This window comes from Pongo pygmaeus, chromosome 7 (assembly GCF_028885625.2).
Source record: "Pongo pygmaeus isolate AG05252 chromosome 7, NHGRI_mPonPyg2-v2.0_pri, whole genome shotgun sequence".
Taxonomy (NCBI): Eukaryota; Metazoa; Chordata; class Mammalia; order Primates; family Hominidae; genus Pongo; species Pongo pygmaeus.
In genome coordinates, this window is record NC_072380.2 from 98,518,365 (window position 1) to 98,541,110 (window position 22,746).

A 22,746-nucleotide genomic window follows, 5' to 3' on the forward strand; every position below is an offset into this window, starting at 1 on the left:
TTTTTTAAGACAGAGTCTCACTCTGTCACCCAGACTGGAGTGCAGTGGCATGATCTTGGCTCACTGCAACCTCTGCCTCCCAGATTCAAGAGATTTTCATGCCTCGGCCTCCTGAGTAGCTGGGATTACAGGCATGCACCATCATGCCCAGCTAATTTTTGTATTTTTAGTAGAGATGAGGTTTTGCCATATTGGCCAGGCTGGTCTCAAACTCCTAGCCTCAAGTGATATACATGCCTCAGCTTCCCAAAGTGCTGGGATTACAAGTGTGGGCCACCACCACACCTGACCTATATTTGAAACTGTGTATTTTCAAATAGACCATCTTTAAGCTCACTGATTTTTTCTTCTGCTTGATCCATTCTGCTGTTAAAGGACTCTGATGCATTCTTCAGTACGCCAATTGCACTTTTCAGCTCCAGAATTTCTGCTTCATTCTTATTAATTATTTCAATCTCTTTGTTAGATTACCTGATAGAATTCTGAATTCCTTCTCTGTGTTGTCTTGAATTTCTTTGAGTTTCCTCTGCACAGCTAATTTGAATTTTCTATATGAAATATCACACATCATTGTTGTTCCAGGGTTGGTCCCTGGTGTCTTATTTAGTTCATTTGGTGAGGTCACATTTTCCTGAATGGTGTTGATGCTAGTAGATATTCTTCTGTATCTGGGCATTGAAGACTTAGGTATTTATTTTAGTCTTTACTGTCTGGGCTTATTTGTAGCCATCCTTCTTGGGAAGGCTTTCCAAATATTTTGAAAGTACTTGGGTATTGTGATCTAAGCTTTATCTGCTTTAAAGGGCATGCCAAACCCAGCAATGCTGTGATTCTTATAGACTTGTAGAAGTACTGCCTTGATGTTCTTGGACAAAATCTTGGAGAAATTGCTGGATTACCAGGCAGAGACTGTTTCTCTTCCTTTGCTTTCTCTCAAACATACAGACCTTTAGCCACCTTTAGCCACCACCACTATGACTGTGCTGGGTCAGACCTGAAACCAGCCCACCACTGAGTTTCACCCAAGGCCTGCTGTAACCATGCCCTGGCTACTGCCTATGTTCACTCAAGGCCCCAGGGCTCTACAATCAGCAAGTGGCAAAGCCATCCAGGCCTGTGTCTTTTTTTGCATGCTAGTGAGGTCCCCCAGGCCCCAGGTGGGTCCAAAAGGACCATCTGGAAGTCAGAGACTAAAGTAAAAAACCTTAGAAGTCTACCTGGTATTCTACTGTATTGCAGCTCAGCTGGCATTCAAACCACAAGATGTAGTCCTTCCTACTCTGCTCTCCCCTTTCCAAAGGCAGAGGAGCTTCACCCTGTAGCCACCACCCCTGACCGTAGGAGTACTTAGGCATATAGATTAATGGAACATAATTGAGAGCTCCAAAATAAAGCCTATATTTTATTAAACTGATTTTTTACAAAGTCACCAAGGCAATTCACTGAGGAAAGTATAGTCTGTTTAACAAATGGTACTAGGACCATTAGATATCCGCATGCAAAAAGGTGAACTTAGACTTTTGCCTCAGACCACATCAAAAATTAACTAAAAATAAATCATAAACTTAAAGGTAGGAGCCAAAATAATAAAACTTCTTTTAAAAGTTTCATTGCTTTGGCTCCTACCTTTAAGTTTATGATTTATTTTGAGTTCATTTTCTTCACTAGTGGAAGAAAATCTTTGAGATATTGGGTTAGGCAAAGACCAAAAAGCATGGTTTGTAAAAGAACAGTATTAATAAATTGGACCTCTGCAATGTTTAAAACTTTTGCACTTCCAAAGGCACCATTAAAAAAATGAAAAGATAAGCAAGAGACAGAAAGCAAGTATTTTCAAACACATACTCATGTGGACACTGCCAAGGTTTATGGTGTTACCTTCCAGAACAGTGGGTTGGGACATACTTGGGCCCACTTGAGCCACAGCTGAGGCAACTGAGGTGTGCTGCACCAGAAATCAGGGAACAGAGTCCCAAGGTGGTGTAGGGCAGTGAACACTGAGGTCCCATAGGTACCTCTTTGGCTATCTTGCCTTCAAAGTTTTAGCTTGACTCAAAGATCTCTAAAATGCCCTGGGGGTCCTTCTTCCATTGTCTTGATGAATAGAAACTCCCTTCCTTTTATCCTTTTTAATCTTTTTAGCAACTGCTCACTTAACCACATCCTTAATATACTCTTCCAAACATGCTTTTTGACTTTTTGCATGGCCAGGCTCAGAGTTTTTTAAATCTTTCCATTCTGCTTCACATTTAATTATAAATTTTTGATTTAAATCATTTTTCTCCTCTCTAGTTTTACTGTAAGCAGCCAAAAGAAACCATATAGCACCTTGAATACTTTGTTGCTTATATACTTCTTTTTCCAGATATCCCAGTACATCATGCTTAAGTTTGTCTTCAACAAAGTTTAGGACATGGACATAATTCTGCCAAGTTCTTTGTAACTGTATAACAAGATGGGCGTTTATTCCAGATTTCAGTGCTTTTTTTCCTCATTATCTGTCTGAGCTCTCATCAGAAAGGTCTTTGCCATTTATATTTTTAACAACGTTCTGATCATAACCACTAACATAATCCCTAAGATTTTGGCTTTCCCTACAGCTCTTGTCTTCTGAGCCCTTGTCAGAATTATCCTTAGTGCTTCACTTATAGGACTCTAGGCTTCTTCTAGTGTTAAATAAAAATCATAGAAGGCCATTGTTTTAGATTAAGGTCCTGAACTAGGCCTCAACAGACCAGACTAAAAATCAAAATGGTGTCACCCATGCTAAAGTTTTAGATCAGCAAAACAAAATTAAGTTTTTATCTGACCTTCCAAGAAATCAGGGAAGAGATAGCCAATTTCCCAAACAGGCCAGTTTCAATCTTCAATCAGCATGATAATGAAGTTCCCCCTGTTTTAATCTTTATAAGAAAAAGTAACCTGATGTTAACCAATCAGTTATTTTTCTATTGTTCGGTCTCGCTGTCCTGTTCTTATAAGGAAAGTATTTTTGAAATGACCATCTGTTTTTATTCTTTGTTTCTACTTTCTTCAGCCCTTTTCCGTCTAGAAAACCAATCCCTTCTGCGCAATTCATTGGAATACTTATTCTATTTTATAAAATGAAGTGCTGTCTAACTCTGGAATTGCAATAGAAGCCAATTAAGATCTTCAAGCTAAACTTGTAATTTTGTCTTTTGACATTAGCCTGCTCATCCAAAATCTTCCAGCCTTTACCCATTACCCAGTTCCAAAACCGCTTCCACATTTTTAGGTATTTGTTACAGCAACAGTCACACTTCTCAGACCAATGTTCTGCCTTTGTTCATTTCCTGCTGCTATAACAGAATACCTGAGACTGGGTAATATATAAAAAACAGAGATTTATTTCTTACAGTTCTAATGGCTAGGAAGTCCAAGATTGAGGGTCTGCAGCTAGGGAGAGTCTTCCTGCTATGTTATGACATGGTAGAAATCATTATATGGAGAGAGAGCACATGTGAGAGAAGGAGAAAAAGAGAGAGGGAGAAAGAGAGTGATTGAACTCACAGCCATAAGCTCTTTTATCCTTGACATTGTAAACCAAACATAAAATTCTAAGTCTCCCCAGCTGACTTAATGGACAAGGACCTTGCTTAGGGCAAAGGTATCCCAAAGAAACCTGAAAAACTAATTTAGGACATCATAGGAAGGGTGCAGTGGGGAGGCAGGGTCAGACATGCCTCATTATACCGTTCTCTTTTTGGAGTTTAGGAATGGCTAGGAAGTCCAAGCCATTTGGTGTTATTAAAATAGAGATCATGGACTGACAAAACAGACTCTCTGTAACAATAAAATACCCAGCTCCAATCTGACTCTGGTGCGACCTTACCACAGTGGCAGTTACATCTGCCCCTAAAACTTAAAACTCCAACCCAGGATAAAAGAGAACAACAAAAGACTGAAAGGAGGAACATCCTGAATATGATTAAATTTCAAAATTAAATGACTGAAAAGTAACTCAATTGACCTTTACTTAAAAATGACTAAACTAAGTGTTCTGCCGCATGACAAAGAAGGGCCTAGAGACAAAAATCAAAGTGAACTATACAGAAAATGAAGGAATGGACACTTGAGAAACTTCTAGATGAAGAACTCTACCCTTCACTGAGGTTCTCAAACTTTAACTCGAAAATGTGGCAGGAATAGCTAACCTGAAATTTGCATGAGAACATGCTGGTGGGCACTTAATCCCCATGTATCATTGGCAAATCTAAAAATGCCAGGACTGTCACTAGTAATGAACTACCAAAGAGTGAGTGAGGCATCTAAACAAAACATTGCATGTGGAAGACCTAACGAGGAAACCTGGGAACTCATTATTTACTTATTTTAATAATTTACAGATTGGGCACAAAGGTTTACTTATACAAACATTGATTTTAAAATCAGAGATCTTTCAACTATGTTGTCCTTGAACTTTGGAATCTGGTTAAATAATGTCTATTTAGATTCTCAGACTAATACAGGCATAGATACATTGTTCCAATAGATTCTTTTAAATTTCCTTGAATCTAGTAAAAACTGGAAAGCATGTTCTGTTTTGTTCCTCTCATTTAGATATCTTCTAAGTGGCCTTTTCATGCAAGGAAATGATATAGGTTTGCTTTAAATATGTTTTACTCAACATTAAGCATTTTGGTTTTGATCCTGTTCTGTTGAAAACATTTATAATATACCAACTTCTGTTCTTTAGCCTTGCCTTATTTGTCGCACACTGATGCACTTATGTCATTTAGCTGATGGGTGTACCATTAAAATATGCCGTATTTCTCTACACGGAAATAGAAAAACGTTGGTAAATAATCAAATATTAACTATCACTTGTGACCTCATATTTGAACTTGGATCAAAAATTTACAATTGTGACATAATCCATGTACCTCAGAAGATGATATTTCTACAGAAAAAATGGGGAAATTACTTGAAACGGAAAATTTGGATAACTTTTTCATTACTAGTTCTATTGCATAACATGTTATATAACATGCTGGCAAAGAAAAAAAAACCTTACAAAATTATAAGAAAAAAGTGTCTGTCACGCTTTTACTTATAACTTAATACTTAGCTATAAATACTAAGAAAAGATCTCTAGAACCTTCATGAAAAATTTATCTCATTGCACTGTGCAATGCAATAAAGAACCAGCTATGGGAAAGAAAAAAGAAGGAGAATGGGAAGACTAAAGAGAGATGTTGAAAGAAGAAAGAGTTGGAGAAAGAGAGATGAAGAAAGGAAGCAAAGAGATCTAATTTATCCTTTTACTATTAATTTAATTATATGCTTCAAATCCTTAGTTCTTCCAAAGCAGAAATTTTTATATTGGCATATAATGTTTTGAGGGATATGACCAATTTATAAAAGCCTCTGCTTGCAAAGCAATAGTTTTCCCAGCATATGAGGTGACACTTAAAGGCTTATAAATAGAGAAAACTGGTAAATGGAAAAGGGGAGAAAGCAAACTAGTAAGTGCACTTTTCAATATTGAAATTAATCTTGAAATTCTTCATTGCATTAAAAAATGGGGCAATGTACATTTTGGCTTCATTATCGTCAGTTCTCTAAGTATTTGGAATAATCATACTGTGGTATAACCATATTTGATAAAACCATATTTCATTGTATTAGTTAGGACTATGTGCAAATCAAGATATCGGAAATCTGAGTGAATTTTTAAAAATAGAGTCAATTTTCTTTTCTTGCGTAAGAGGAAGCCTAGGGTCAACATCAGTTCAATGGCTCCGTTTTGTCAAAGGGACTCCCTGACGGCCATAGATGGCTGCTAGAGCTTCAGACACAGAATCTAAGCCAAAGCAAGAGGAATGGGAGGGTGGTCATGCTGCCCCACATATTTATTTTACCAGAATATCAAGAAAATTCACAAAAATTCTTTAGCTTGAGAGATAAGAAAAACTGTTGGGTCAGCTAACCAACCATGTCAGCAAGTTTTCAAAAGCTGTTTTTAATTATTTGTCCTAAGATCCTTATTATGAAATAAATCATGTTCAAGAGCTACATAATAAACAGTAAGGAATTTATCTCAAAAGAATATTCAAGGTACTAGGATATTCAATATTCAAGGAACTAGGATAACCTTTAGGTTATTACTTTGTATTATACTCAATAATAATATGCCAGTAGTGCCCAGCATTGCACATCTTTTTCCTTGAGAACTTGCTTACCTTCGGTCTGTGTGTCTACCAGGAATAGGCGCTCAGCCCAAAGGCATACATAGATCAGTGACTTACAGATGCCTTCTGTGACCTGATCAAAAAGATTAGCTGGGCTAGTAGATTTCTGTAGCAAAATTAAATTTTTTTTTAAAAGAGACAGAAATGGTCACAAACATGAATGTAAAAGAGCTCCACACAGTTGAAACAGACCCATGGTAAATAATATTAACGTGCAAGAAAAGTTATGGTAAAGCAGAAGTTTATAGCATACGTTATGCATGCCTAGAATGCATCATTTAAAAATTTCTTTCTGGGTAGGTTCAAGAACCAGTAAGCTAAAGTTAAACAAAAGGCCTAGTGAGCCTAAACTGAAGTAGTAAGAAAAGAGTAATACAAAATTTTCAGAAATAGCTATTTATTTTGTAACTAAGGAAAATAAAATGCTATTTATTCCATTCTTTAAATAAATGTTAACTGACCATCTTGGATCAGCAAAATAAACAGTGTTAAATTGCAACTAACTCACTTAGAAAATTAAAACAAATTCTTTGCCAGTTAGCAATGGTAAAAGAAGTTCATGACTTTGTATTTCATATAAATATAATAAGTTCTGCTAGCTAGGAACTTAGAAGTCACTTTATAGAGAAGAACACTGAAACATTTTTTTCTGGACTATAGTAGCAGATTTTTTAAAAGTGGAAAATAGTGCCAAAATTTGGCTCCCTAAGTACTTTGGATGTTTATTCTCTAGTTTTGCTTAGTTTATTTTTCATGTTTCATAATATTTCCACATGATCAGCATTCTAGACAATCTCTCCACATGGACATAATTTTTCTTCTTCCCCACTGACTTCACCTAATGAGTGTTTATCAGAACTCTTCTCAAGGAAAAAGTTCATGAAAAAGATTTAGAAATATTTGAACCTACCTTCTAGGCCAACAAAAAGTAGTGAGCAGACCCATTAGATCATAGTAACGCTTCTTCCTATAAATTATTAGGCGAGTCAGGTAAAACAAGTTAATCAACAATGTTAAAGAGTCTCAAGTTATCTGTAGAAGAATCTCCGGGCTTCTCTTTACTTATGGCTGTTTTGGTTTCTGGCTGAACATTCTGAAGAAAGTAGGACACAGCTACCAAGACTCCATTTCCCATCCCCTGTCTTAAAGGTATTTGATAGAGAGAGTGATTCCATCAAACTCAGAGAAATTCATGGACCTCACAGGACTCTATGCAGGCACCATGTTGGAGATCATTTAGGTTTTTAAATTATAGTTCATATTTGAGAATGCCTGGAGTTTTCTCTTGCCTCCAGACAAGAGACAAGCAAAGGCAGAATGGCCTTCATGGCTCAGCATCTGTAGCCAGAAAAGGTCACACATACAAATTAGGAAACTATTTTTGATAACTTGGACATGGAAAGACCAGCTTAGCTCTTAGTGAGCTATTTAAAACTTGCTCTGGATTCTCAGGCAGCACCAGCTCTTCTGATTACATGTTTACAAGCCAACCCTTGAAGATCTGTGCAGCCCTCCACACCACGGCCAGGACACCCAATGCTATTCACCTTTAAAGTGAAGTCCAGATATAAGAGGATTATATCCACAAATATCTATGCATGTAGATTAATATAGTTAACTCCATTTAAGACACAAGCCAATAAGCTCCTTGTCTAGTATCATCATAAGAATACACATTAAATCTGCTTCCGTATCTTATACTCTTCCAACTTCGTCACAGCTCCCAGGACAAACCTGATATACTGGAAAAAAAAAATTGAAGAACTATCAGATACAATTTGAGGAGTATGAGAAGGTAGTGGTTAAGTTCATAGATCTCAGAGCCTGACTAGCTATGACCTTTCGCACTTTGCTTAACCTTTCTTTGTCTCAGTTTCACCATTTTAAAGTGAGGGCTAATGGTAATAGTATACCATAAATTTGTTGTGAGAATGGAATGACTTTAATATTTGTAAAATAGTGAGAATCATTTTATGCAACATCATGAGTGCATCAGGAGTATTAGCCATCATTAGTGCAATTCCAGAGATAGTGTACTCCATAAAAATGTATTACCCAATACCAAAAATAATTCAAAGTCACATATTCCTTCTAAATAAAGACAGCACTGATTTTTTATGACATCGACGATCTATTTCTTTTATCTTGCTCTGGAATAAACAGGTCACTATCAATCATGAAATAGTGGGCGTGAAGATTTTTAACTATAAACACTGAGTGAACTAAAGGCCATAAATAACTTATTTTCTCTGTACCTGAAATTAATTTTACTCTGAAACCCAATTTTCATCTGAGGGAGAAAATTCATTCTCACTAATTCAAGGTAGCTTAGTTACTTTCAGTTTAAAACTCAGTCTCTTATGACTATCCCACCTCTCCCTTCTCCTTTGCCTCTTTTTTCCTGAGTAAAGTTCCTAGGATTGTATGAGTTCCTGGGTGACTTGCATTTTGCCGGTGAGAGAGGAAGAGACAGAGGTCTTAAGCATCGACCTCTGTCTCCACTGCCTCCCATATATGTCCCCAGCTGGTGTAACACTGAGTCTGTTGCCTGGCATGGATGGTCCACCTTGCAGACCCCGCTACAGGGTTCTATAACCCTATCCCTGGACTTCCATGGTAGACCTTAGTTCTTAGCCAAAAAGACTTTAAGGGGAAGGTGGTCTAGCTCGTGCTTTCTTTGTTCAAACATGCCACACCATCATTTCTTTTGAGGCTGTCTTTTGTTTGTGCTAGACTATGTGTTGCTATGCTGCCTATCAACCCAACATTTAGTGGCTTAAAACAACAAACATGTGTTTCCGTTGATCGAGAATTAAGGAGCGACTTAGCTGGGTGGTTCTGGCTCAGGTCTTTTATGAGGCTGCAATCACGGTATCAGTTAGTGCTACAGTTTGTCGCGCTGGACCCCTATTAACTTCAGTAGGGATGGCACTATGTTCAAAAGGACGAAGAAGACATGTGGAGCCAGCAAGTGAGACATGGGGTTTATTGAGGGGACTTATATACAGGGAAGTCCAAGGGCAGTGGGCTGCACGGAATTGAAACCACTTGTAAAAACCATATAATTTATACAGTATTTTCACTTAGCACCCTCCCCCATCAACCTCCACCTGGCAATCTTCATTTAACCCAAACAAAGGGCCTCACTCCCCTGTACAGCTTGCATTCTATGGAATGAACAGGGGTTCAGATGTTTCTCATAGATAAGGAATGGATCTCTAGGTTGGCCACCCCCGGATTCCTTTGCTTGGAATTCTAAACACACATTGTTCTTAAACCATAGGGTCATTCTCAGGGTATGCCTAAGTTAAGTTATTGCTGTCAGGTGCATCTGCCATACACAGTGACCTGAAACTTTGCCTGGGGCTGGCCAATCCACATCTAAACTCATTCACGTGGCTGTTGGTGGGAGGCTTCAGTCCTCACTGGCTATTGACCACAGGTTCCAGTTCCTCATGTTAAATCAAACTGAAATCTGGCCTGAGAAAGCCCCTGTAGGTCACATACTTGAGCCCTTATGGACAAACCATAACCTAACCTAGTAGGGGAGCAAATTGAAAATCCTAATTTAAGAATATGCTTCTGTAACAAGAGCTGAGTCTCAGACAATCCTAGCAGCCATACTTCAACCACTCATGGCAGCCAACTGTTCACACCATCTTCAAATAAGGCAAATGTCGAGCTGTAACCAATCCAAGTGTTTCTATATCTCATTTCCTTTTTCTGTGCATCCCATGTGCCATCCCTGGAGTCTCTCAGAATCTCCTGTGATTCTGCGGGCTCCCTGATTCATGAATTGTTTTTTTTTTTTTCCTTGCTCAATTAAACTCTGCTAAATTTAATTTGTCTAAAGTTTTCCTTTTAACACTCACCACGTGGGCCTTTTTGCGGAGGTTCTGAATGCTCCCCAGGATGTGCCAGCTAGCTTCCCTCAGAGCAAGTGATGTGAGAGAGAGAACAAGGCAGAAGCCATGCTGTCTTTTTTGCCCTGGCCTCAAAAGTTGTATACCATCACTGCTGCCATATTCTACTGGTTACACTGATGCAGTGTGGAAGGGGACTATACAATGATCAGTGCCAGGAGGTGGATATCAAGGTGGCATCATGGGGGCCACTCTCACTTGAATGTTCTATTAAGTTTCTCTCCTCCTCAAATTCCACATGGAATGCAAGCACAAGTCACCCTTCTTTATAATCCCCAAACCCACTGGAGATGGTACAGGCCCTGGCATTTGTCTGGGTTCTAATTCTGTTTCAACACTTAACTGTCTGACTCAGCAATTTACTTTCCATTTCTGCCTGTTAAGTTCTCATGTACCAATGGTGATAATAATTCCTACCACAAAGTTTTGTTGGGAGAATTGTGTTACGTCATCCACATAAAGCTCCTAGAACACTCTGACATATAGTTATTGCTCAGTAAATATCATTATCATCATCATCATTGATACAAAGATTTCAACCTGGAAAAGTAAGAATAGAGAGACAGGGAGCAAAGCCTCACATTTTATCTAAGCTCTCTGGCTCTTTCCAAATTCTCCCCAGATACCTTATTCCAGCCAAGGAAAAATATTTTTGGTGGCTGGGTTTCTGGCTTGGGTTTTGTTTTTTAATTTCCTTACCTTGTAACTTAAAACTACCCTTTTATCTATATCCTACACCCTCACATTCCATAATGGTTATAGTATACTCTTTGCTTTAAGCCCACCAACTTTGGTTCTTGGTGATTAAAGCCAAGAATTTGGAATTCTGAGAGCACTTTCCTCTCCCAAAGCACCTGGCTGTTGACTCTTGGAAACTACTTTTTTTTTTTTTTGAAACAAGGTCTCACTCTGTCACCCAAGCTACAGTGCAATGATGCAATCTCAGTTCACTACAACCTCTACCTCCCAGGCTCAAGTGATCTTCCTGCCTCAGCATCCTGAGTAGCTCAGACTACAGGCCAGGCACAAGCCACCACGCCTGGCTAATTTTTTTTTTTTTTTTTTTTGATAGAGACAGGGTCTTGCCATGTTGCCCAAGCTGATTTTGGAAACTTCAATATCTTCTTTTGGAACTCAAGGCCAGTAAAAACAGTAATAGCTAATGCTCACTAAGGGCCAGTCACTGACACAAGTGCTTTATATATTAACTCATTCAATCATCACAACTGCATGACATAATGCAACACAATAAGAAACATATATTTTGTCTCTGTACCAGTTCCTGGCATAAAGCTGCTAAAACATTTGTAATTTCCTAAGTGACAGGGTGATAGGAGTGTCTTTTGTTTGATATTTGGTCTTAGTTCCTGATTCCTGACCAAAGAGCTTCTACAACTTTTGAAATTTTCTGAGTGACAGATGTGAAGAGAGCATCTTTTGTTATTCATAATAAACCCCTTTCTGTATACCTGAGCTTATGCTGATGAGGTGACTCTTGGACAATGGGGGCTGGTTGCCAGTGGAAGCACCCAGGTGATTAGAGTGTTGGAACTTTTAACACTACCCCCAAACCTCCAGGAAGGGGAGAGGGACTGGGGATCAAGTTAATCACTAGTGGCCAATGATTTAATCAATCATGCCTATGTAATGGAACCTCCATAAAAACTCTAAACAACAGGGTTTGAAGAGCTTCCTAGCTGGTAATCAGATCCACAGACACAGACAGTGGCGTATCCTGCCACTAAAGGAGAGAATCTCTTGGGCTCAGGACCTTCCAGACCTCACCCCATGTACCTCTTCATCTGGCTGTTCATTTGTATCCTTCATAATCTCCTTAATAATAAATTGCTAATAGTAAACAAAGTGTTTCCCTGAGTTCTGTGAGCCATTATGTCAAACTATCGAACCTGAGCAGGAAGTTGTCAGAAGCCAGGATTTGTAGCCACATCAGACAGAAGTGTGGGTTACTTGAGGACCCACTACTTGTGATGGGCATCTGAAATGGGAAGAGTCTTGTGGAACTGAACCCTTAACCTCTGGGGTCTGAACTAGTCCTAGGTAGTTAGTATCAAAAGTGAATTAAATTATAGGACACCTATGTCTGCAGAAAATCAGAGAGTCACTTGGTGTGGAAAACTCATACATTTACTGTCAGAAGTGTTTTAAGTAGAGAAACAGTTTTTCTTTACATAGATATTATTATTATTCCATTTTACAGATGAAAGAGACACAAAGAGGTTTAGTGGGACAAGACCACAGAAAATAACATAGAGCTGACTTTTGAACCCAGGCAGCCTAGCTCCAGAGTCTGTACTCTAAACACTACTTTATGTCACCTTTCAAGAATATGCTCTTGGTTTTTTCTGTTCTTTTTCATTCTTTGTTTCTTGTAGCACTATATCCTAGCCTCAAGGACACTTCTTTTTAATCTTTTGTTTTGAAATAATTTCACAGTTACAGAAAAATTACAAAAATAATACAAAGAATTCCTTATAACCATTACCCAAATTTCACAAATATTAACATTTTACCACATTTGCTTCATCATTCTCTCCCTCTCTGTCTCTTCCTATCATAACTCTCTTATGTCTATATACTATACACATACACACACACACAAACATGCATATATACATATGTATATATAGTCATGCGTCACGTAACAACAAGGATATGTTCTGAGAAATGCCTCATAAAATGATTTCATCATTTTGTGAACATTAGAGTGTACTTACACAAATCTAGGTAGTATAGCCTGCTATACACCTAGGCTATATGGTATAGCCTACTGCTCCTGCAATCACCTAATGTGGGTTCTTCCTGCCCACTGCACAGACAAAACCAATTGACTGAGACTGCAGTATTGCAGTCGAGAAAAAGTTTAATTAATGCAGAGCTAGCCAAGTGGAAAGGCTGGAGTTATCACTCAAATCAGTCTTTCCAAGAACTCAGAGGCTAGGGTTCTTATGAATAATTTGGTGGGCAGGGGGCTAGGGAATGGGCACTGCTGATTGGTTGTGGATGAAATCAGAGGGGTGTAGAAATTGTCCTCATGCACTGAGTCCACCTTTGGATGGAGGCCATATGACTGGTTGAGTCATGAGTCACAGTTTCAGGTGGGGTCAGTCAGCTGCCAGGATGCAGAAGTCTGAAAAACATCTCAAAAGTCCAATTTTAGGTACTACAACAGTGATGTTATCTATTGAAGAGCAATCGGGGAAGTCATAAATCTTGTGACCTCTGGCCACATGACTCCTGATCAATAAGGGATTATAGAAACTGTACCTACATTTTAGCAAAACTCAGGCCCCTCCCGTAATCCTAATCCCATGGCTTTTTATTAGTTTTACAAAGGCAGCTTCAGTCTCTGAGGAAGGAACGGGTCAGTTTTAGGGAAGGAGTATTATTTTCCTTACTTCCAAGTTAAACTGTAAATTCCCCCCCATGGTTAGCTTGGCCTACACCCAGGAATGAGTGAGAACAGCCAGACTGTGAAGCTAGAAGCAAGATGGAGTCAGCCATGCTAGACTTCTTTCACTGTCATAATCTTTGCAACTGTGGTTTCACTCCTAGGCTACAAACCTGTACAGCATGTTACCATACAGAGTACCATAGGCAATTGTAATGGAATGGTAAGTATTTGTATATCTAAATGTATCTAAACACAGAAAGGTTTCAGTAAAAATACAGTATTACAACCTTATGGGACTACTATTGTATATGCAGTCAATCATTGACCAAAACATTGTTACGTGGCACATGACTATAACCTCTTGAAAGTAAGCTGTAGATATAAAACGTCTTTGTCCTTAAATATTTCAGGGTGTGTTTACTAAAAACAATGGTACTTCCTTATATAACTTTAGTATAATGATCAAAATCAGGAAATTAACATTGATACAATACTAAAGGTGATATGCTGGTAAATGTTTAACAACCAGCTCTCCAGTTCTAAAGGGACAAGAGCCCTGGTATGTCCCATTTGCTACTTCCTATAACCCAAATACTTCCACTAAGGCCAGTTTCAAGCTATCAACCTGATGTCACTAGACTTGGAAATGGGAAGAGGTGCACAACCATCAGCTCTTGTGAACCAGTACAAGCCCACTCCAACACATCACTGAAAAAGTACATTTGTATTAGTATAATGGCTGTAAGACTTACAAAGCATAAAGGAAAAAGAAAAAAAATTATAATAATAAAAACATTTTTCTACTACTTTATTCGTCCATATTCAGTTAGTACACAGTTTCATCTAAGTATTATTGTCATTAATAACCAAAAAGAGAAAGTGCAGCTTACCGGTCACAATTTTATGTAAAAGACTAATATGTATTAGTTGTAAAACAATGTTACACATGACTCAGTGGTATGATGTGTCTTCCAAAGCAGCTAAGAGAAGTTTATATATAGAATCAAAGAAATGATAATCCTGCTGTCTGATTATTACCATTTATAATTTAAATTACTGCCAGATGCTGTGAATTTGAAGCTGTGACACTGAATCTGCAAAAATGGGAATAATAACAAATCTTAAGGCACAAGAATAAAATATTGCCATATAATTGTAGTATTTGAGCAGGAAATTGATATGTCTTATTTTTAATTGAATATGTACACACGCACATAATACATTGTTTCTCTAAGGCACTTGAGAATTTTTTAAAATGTACATGTGGAAAAAATAGAGATGAATATCCCAATATGTCAGCTTTCACACAGGGAAAAAATGTTGATTGGATAAATGGTATTACCCTTCTCTTCAAAATAGTATAAGTAGAGGCTGAGGATGGTGGCATATGCCTATAATCCCAGCATTTTGGGAGGCTGAAGCAAGAGAATTGTTTGAGCCCAGGAGTTCATGACCAGTTTGGGCAACATAGTAAGACTCCATCTCTATAAAAATAAAAAATTTTAAAAATCAGTATCAGTAGAAATGTTTAGGAAAGCTGAAGAGAATATTTTATTTTAGCATAACTATTTCCTTTTGAACATAACTTACAAATTTCACAGAGAAAATACAGAAAGAATTTAATAAGATAAATACTAAAATTTCTTTTGGTTTTTAATGAAATAAGCATGCAGATCAATGCAAAGAGATAGAAATTGTTTAAAACAGTATGAACTTAGACTAAGTATGAATTTAGATGCATTCATATAGTAGCTCATTTCAGAAATAAAATTATTATAGTATTTTATCATTATTGATTTACCGCATATTTAATCTTTATTTGAAGTTGGGATCATCGTCAAAGAGTTATGCTTTTTTTTTTTTTTTTTTACAGCTTTCTACCCTGGTGGCTATTATAAAATATGTCAGGGAAAGAAGCACTTGACGGTGCTCCCAAATCTGTGGTGTTCAGCAAACAAGATGAACTATAAGATAAAGAATACTAGAAGTCAAGAAAAACAAGTATCTCATAGAGAAAATATTACAGATAGGTGAAATGAAGATGTGATCATTGGGATCAAAACCATGCTAGGTTTCTCAGCATTTGGTTATCACAAAGTCTTTATTACACCCATTTTTAAAGAATATTCTCACTTCATAAGAAATTGTTTAAAGTTATAATGGTAGTTTCAGGTTTTTTGAAATTTATTTTACTGTCTACTCTGACCTCCATTGTTCCTAATCAAGAATCAGCCATCTCTTGTATTATATCCTTCTAAGCAATTTGTCTTTCTCTGGTTGGGTCTAAGATTTTACTTTTCATATTTGGTTTTTACCAGTTTGCCACTGCAGTTTCTAGATATGGTGTTATACTTACATAAATTCTGAAATTTTCTGATCTACATGAATTTATATGTTGATGATCTAAACTTTTCACTAAGTTTTTGAAATATTAATTATTTATATATCTCTTTCAGAGACTCCAATTGCACAAACAATATACCTGTTAATTTTTATCCAAAAAAAAAAAGCCAGGCTAGATTGACAGTTTAGATTTGAAACTTCGTGACAGGTCCCTGTGTATTTCTCTGATGATACAGAAAATGACATCTAGGTTAATGACTTAAAACAATGGAGCCACCTCAGAAATTTTAAAGTAAAACTAAATAAGAGAAGATGATTTAATAAGGATATCTTTGTCAGGATTTTGATTAAAAGGAAGGCACACTCCTGAGTCATCAAACTCCACATGTGTGTCAGGATTACAGACATTTCCTGCCCTAGCCAGGAGGAGGTGGTTAAGAAGATTTTCATCAGGGCAACACAAGCAATCATATCTCAAAGTAGAAAATGTTCATGTTATAAACACACAAACATCATCCAGCTGTGTGATAGTCAGAATGTAGCAGGTTAATGGTATGATTTAAAAGGTGCAGAGAGGGAAAAAAGAATTAAAAGCATTGACAAACAATATCCTCAGCCATTCCTGAGTTTTGTTACTTCCCTTCTCCAAAAATACCTCCACTGCTGGTGCCAATATTTCAACCACTCATTCCAAACCACACACTGAAGGATTCATCCTTCTTTTCTTAACTTGTTCTGTGTTCAGGCATTTAATTCTTAAATACTAGTGTTAAAGGTAAACCAATCACTTAACACATTTTAGGGTATTCATTAGTGAAATAACAGAAAGATGGAAAAGAAACAGAAATGGACAGAAGATAACTAAACAGGACACACAAGACAAATGTTAGTGAATTTTCCCTTGTAAAGCTTTATCACTTTTGAAATGTAAATATATATATGTATGTTTGTATATATATACATATAGATATCTAGATATATAGATATCAGGCAATAATCATAATCAGATGCAGCTTGTAATCCCAGCTACTTAGGAGGCTGAGGCAGGAGGACAGCTTGAGCCCAGGAATTTAAGGCCAGCCTGGGCAATATAGCAAGAACTTGAGAACCTGTCTCTGAAATAATAATAATAATGATGATAAAAAGTCATCTTTATTGAGTGTTTACTATGAGCCAGACTCTGCTAAATGCTTTACTGACATTTATTCACTTATTTATTCAAATACTAAGTGCCAAATGCTGTTCTTGGTATATGGGTTATATTAATAAAGAAAGCAGATAATATTCCTGCTTCCTTTTTTTTTCTTTTCTTTCTTTCTTTTTCTTCTTTTTTTTTTTTTTTTTTTTTTTTGTTGTTGTTGTTGTTTGAGACAGGGTCTTGCTCTGTTGCCAGGCGCATCTCAGCTTACCGCAGTCACTGTCTCCTGGGCTCAAATGATCCTCCTGCCTCAGCATCCTGAGTAGCTGGGACTACAGGCATGTGCCACCATGCCCATCAAATTTTGTTTTATTTGTAGAGACGAGTTCTCACTATGTTGCCCAAGCTGGTCTCGAACTCTTGGGCTCAAGCAATTCTCCCACCTCAGCATCCCAAAATGCTGGGATTACAGGTGTGAGACACCATGCCCAGCATATCCCGGCTTTCATGGAGTGTACATAGTAGTAGGCTAAGCCAAGCAAGCTTACCAACAATATATCAGTGGGTGGTAAGGGCTATTCTGAAAAGTAAAGCAGGGAAGGATAGTTAGAATGTGATGACATTATTTCTAATTTAATATTCACCAATATCCAACAAACCTAAGAAGTACAAATGAGAAGTCATGAGGCTCTGAGAGGTTCAGTAACCAGAGATTGAGCTTGTAACCACTGTATGGTTCCCGTGGTTATTTTCAATCTAATTACATTAACTATTTGATGAAAGAATGAGGTAAAGAACAGCAAAGAAAAGAGGAAGGAAAAGACTGCACCTCTTGGAACTTCTTTTTTATTTATTTTTGAGACAGAGTCTCACTCTGTTGCCCAGGCTGGAATGCAGTGGTGTAATCTCGGCCCACTGCACCCTCTCCCTCCCGCGTCTGAGCAATTCTCCTGCCTCAGCCTCCCAAAGTCGCTGAAATTACAGGCACCCACCATCATGCCCAGCTAATTTTTGTATTTTTAGTAGAGACAGGGTTTCACCATATTGGCCAGGCTGGTCTCAAACTCCTGGCCTCAAGTGATCCCCCTGCCTCAGCCTCCCAAAATACTGAGATTACGAGCATGAACCACTGCACCTGGCCACCTCTTGGAACTTCTAAGTGAAGGCAAACCATAGTGTAGTGTCTCCCCAGTGCCCGCTGTACTTGCCCAGTGCTCCTTGCTTGTTCCTGCATGGTCCTCACCATGCTGTTTCTACAATTCTTTGTTATTTTCTAGCTGTCCCATTGAGCTATGAGCTGCCTGAAGGAGGGAACTACCTTATAATTATTTTTATATTCACAGTATCAAGCATAGTCCCAAGATCTTAGTTGGTGGCCACTAAATGGCTGCTGGATGAATAAATTAGCAATTAAAGTAGAATTTGAGAGAAGCCATTTGGAAGAAAGCTGAAATGGGAAGAGAGATGTAAAACAGCCCCATTAGTCCTTATTCCAGATGTTCTTTCCTGCAGCCCAGGACACTCACAGAACATTGGTTAGGAGCTTTGACAGTATAGTCAGAAATCCAAGGTTAGATTCTCGACACGAATACATATTAATCGCATACCCGTGGCACTTTATTCAACTTTGTTTAAGCCTCAGTTTCTTTATCCACAAAGCACAGATAATGAAAGTATCTAACTTTTTGTTGATGTGAGTATTAGATATGATGATCCATGTTAAACTCTTAGCATGTTAAACTCTTAGCAACATGCTTAGCAACTCTTAGCAACATGCTTAGCATGCTGTAATTGCGTCATACTTGTTAGTTGCCATCATCATCATCATCACCATCATCATCATCATCTTAGGTATTTTGCATAAGCTTATTAATTAGAGCATCTTTTCCTAAATAATTTTTTAAGCCAAGAATGTTTTGACCAACAACCCTATAATAGGAATGTTGTTACCCATTTATTCTTGCTGTCAAAATTATCCTTATCTTTTTGAAGCACTGAAGACCAAATAGTTTTTCCAACCCAAAGAAATAAGGTTAACAAGGTTAACATAGAAATTGTAGGTGGTGGATTGACATCGTAGTGTGGGAACTTTCAGAGCACCACTTAGGCAGTTGCCTACTTTTACCCTCTGATTAAGAAGAAATGCAGAGTGTTACTTTATGAATGATCCATCAATAGTTATTAAACCTGCATGCATGACTAACTGCATAATTGTTCAAACAGATCATCCTTCCTAGAGAGCAGTAAGGGTCTTTGTTCAACTACAGCAAGAGCTATCTGCCCTCTCTCTAGTGAGGAATTGTTTTGACATATCACACTTGAAAATTCTTATTAAGTAGGGCCTACAAGGTATGATGCAAAACAACAAACTGGAAAAATTGGAACTTAAACAACATTATTGTAGAATAGTTTCACAGTCGACTGAGTGGACAAAGAGTAGTATACACAGGTGTTCTGAGTGTCTATCAGGTCGTTACAGTAGCATCTTCTTTTTAAGGAGAAAGAGTTATATGAAGACATTCTTTCCTTATAAGATCAAGGTTACTTGAGCTCTTGGTATAGCCATTTAAGTTACATTTTCAGTAATAAGGAAGTTTAAATCTACAAAAGATAATTCATTTATTGAGAGGATTATTTAATTCAATGATTAAAATCAATATACAATAAACATTAACTGGCTGGGCACGGTGGCTCACACCTGTAATCCCAGCACTGTGGGAGGCCGAGGCAGGCAGATAATTTGAAGTCAGGAGTTCGAGACCAGCCTGGGCAACATGGTGAAACCCCATCTCTAACTAAAAATACAAAAAAATTATCCAGGCATGGTGCTGCACACCTGTAATCCCAGCTACTCGGGAGGTCGAGGCAGCAGAATCGCTTGAACCCGGGAGGCGGAGGTTACAGTGAGCCGAGATCGTGCCACTGCACTCTAGCCTGGGTGACAGAGGAAGACTTCATCTAAAAATAAAATAAAATGAATAAACAAATAAACATTATAATCACAACCCTAACTAGAAATGTGGGAACATCATGTATTGGGAATGACAAAGGTATCTGGCCCTCTTGGCTTGCAATGCAGTTCAGCATCACAAAAATAAATGATACATTGGTCCAAAAGGTGCTAAAAATAAAAGGTTATCTAACAGATATCTCTATCAAGTCATGTTACAGGAGTCACATACTGCAGAAGGCACATTTGGAAAGCTTCTCTAGAGATGGGATCATTTTATTAATTCAAAATGGATAAAGCTCTCCTGTGAATAACTAAGGGTATTAAATTCCACTTTTCAGTGAATTTTAATGTAATAGATGCCCCTCATCTGTACTCCATAAAATCCTTAAATATATTCATTATGACACTCATTGTACTTTTGATATTCTTTTGTCTCCCTACTGTATTTTGAAGATTTTTAAGGTTGATTCTGTTGTTTTCGTCTCTATAAACTTAGTCCCTGCTTTGGTTTCTGACACAGAAGGTAATCAAAAACTATTCTTCATTGAATGAATGAATAAATGAATATTCTCTAAGGTTTATTGGCCATGTGGTATAGTCAAAATTATAGGGGAAAAGCACAAAACAAGCTGCTGAAAATGGAGAAAGCAGGAAAAGGAAAAGAGGTGGGAGAAGCAGAGGAAGACAAAAGAACAGAAGAGGAGAGGAAGGAGAAAGAGAAGAAGCATATCAGAGTGTTCTTTTAAAAATGGTCAGCAGTGGCCGGGCACGGTGGCTCACACCTGTAATCCCAGCACTTTGGGAGGCTGAGGTGGGTGGATCACCTGAAGTCAGGAGTTTGAGGCCAGCCTGGGAGACATGGTGAAACCCCGTCTCTACTAAAAATACAACAATTAGCATGGTGTGGTAGTGCACGCTTGTAATCCCAGCTGCTCAGGAGGGTAAGGCACAAGAATTGCTTGAACCCAGGAGGCGGAGGTTGCAATGAACCTAGATTGTGCCACTGCATTCCAGCCTGGGTAACAGAGTGAGACTCCATCTAAAAAGAAAAGAAAAAAGGTCAGCAGTAAAAGTAGGTCATGTCATGTAGATGAAGGCAGCTAATCAGGACAGCACAGAGGCAGATGTGTATGTCACTTTACAAATTTGTCAGACTCAAGCTCAAACATATGGACTAGCATATTATTTTTTACTTACAGGCAAAAAGACAGCAGTTTGTAATTGCCAAATTGAGAGATAAAATGCACTGATAATAAAAATCATTGTATATTACGTAGATGTATGCGAAGATAGGTCCTGAAGAGAATTCTAGAAGTAGAAAACAAGACATTCTAAAGGAATGTTTTTTTTTGTTTTTTTTTTTTTTTTTTTGAGACAGGGTCTTGCTCCATTCCTCAGGCTGGAGGTCAATGGTGCTATCACAGCTCACTGCGACCTCAGTCTCCTGGGCTCAAGCAATCCTCCCACCTCACTATCCCAAGTTGCTGACACCACACACACATGCCACCATACCTGGCTAATTGTTTTTATTTTTTGTAGAAATAGGGTTTTGGTATAATGCCCAGGCTGGTCTCAAACTCCTGGCCTCAAGAAATCCTCCTACCTCAGCCGCTCAAAGTGCTGGATTTACAAGTATGAGCCACCATGCCCTGCCTAAAGCAATTTTTTAATCTTCAGAAGTAGAGTTAGTCTCTAAATACATGCCCTTTGGGGTGCATTTGTTCTGGAACTCAGTAGCTCCAGTTTGTCTTTGATGGCACTAACATTAGCCTATCATAAGCGAATAAGACTTTATCATAAACTAATAAGATACAGCCGTCATATGGTTTAGTGGTACTGAGTTCATTTTTTTAAGTCTATAAGTTATTTTTGGTCTTTTTTAAATGCCAATACACAGTCTTTTTTTTTTTTTTTTTTGGATGCAAGGTGTCACTGTGTTGCCCAGGCTGGAGTGTAGTGGAATGATCTCAGCTCACTGCTACCACTGTCTCAAGCAAATTACAAGCATGCACCACCAGGCCCGGCTAATTTTTTGTATTTTTAGTAGAGACAAGGTTTCAACATGTTGCCCAGGCTGGTCATTCTTATTAAAAGTTTCCTGTATTATTTATCATTCGTGTTCAATAATGATATCGATGCTGACTTCTCCTCAACACCCCTGTACATTGTCCTTCTACACTCTTCTACAAGATGATTTTCTATAATTTTGAAACAAAAAGTTACACCTCAAAACTGTCTCTCCACAACATTTAAGTAATGGAACCATCAATCAAACAAACACACTAAACCAAATAATGAAACAGGTGCCCCTTAAGGTCATACTCTTAACAAAAATGGTCAAAAGAAAAAAATACAAAATTCTGTTGCAAAGTTGGGCAATGTCGTGTGGCGAGCCTCCTAACCGTCCTGTTCTGATCATCTTCCATTCACCCTGTTGGCAAAGGAGGGGTCCTTCACCCCGAGTAGTATGAAATGGCCAAACATGTGGCAACCAACACTGGACAGATGAGAATGAAAGCAGTTTGTTAGTCATATACATTCACAGCTCAGAGAAAGAGGATGCTGCTTACCATGCAGGGACACACAGGGGTTGCACTTGAGAGTAGACTGAACCAGCAAAGCTGTCAAAGGAAGTCAGGCTTTGTAGTAACAAGTGGATGAGCTGCCTTCTGGTTCCCATTAGGTTGAGGCATAGGTGGAGTGCGGCTGCTCCAGCAAAGAAGCGAACTGGCCAGGTGGTGGGCTTCTCCTGATGGGTCTGGAGA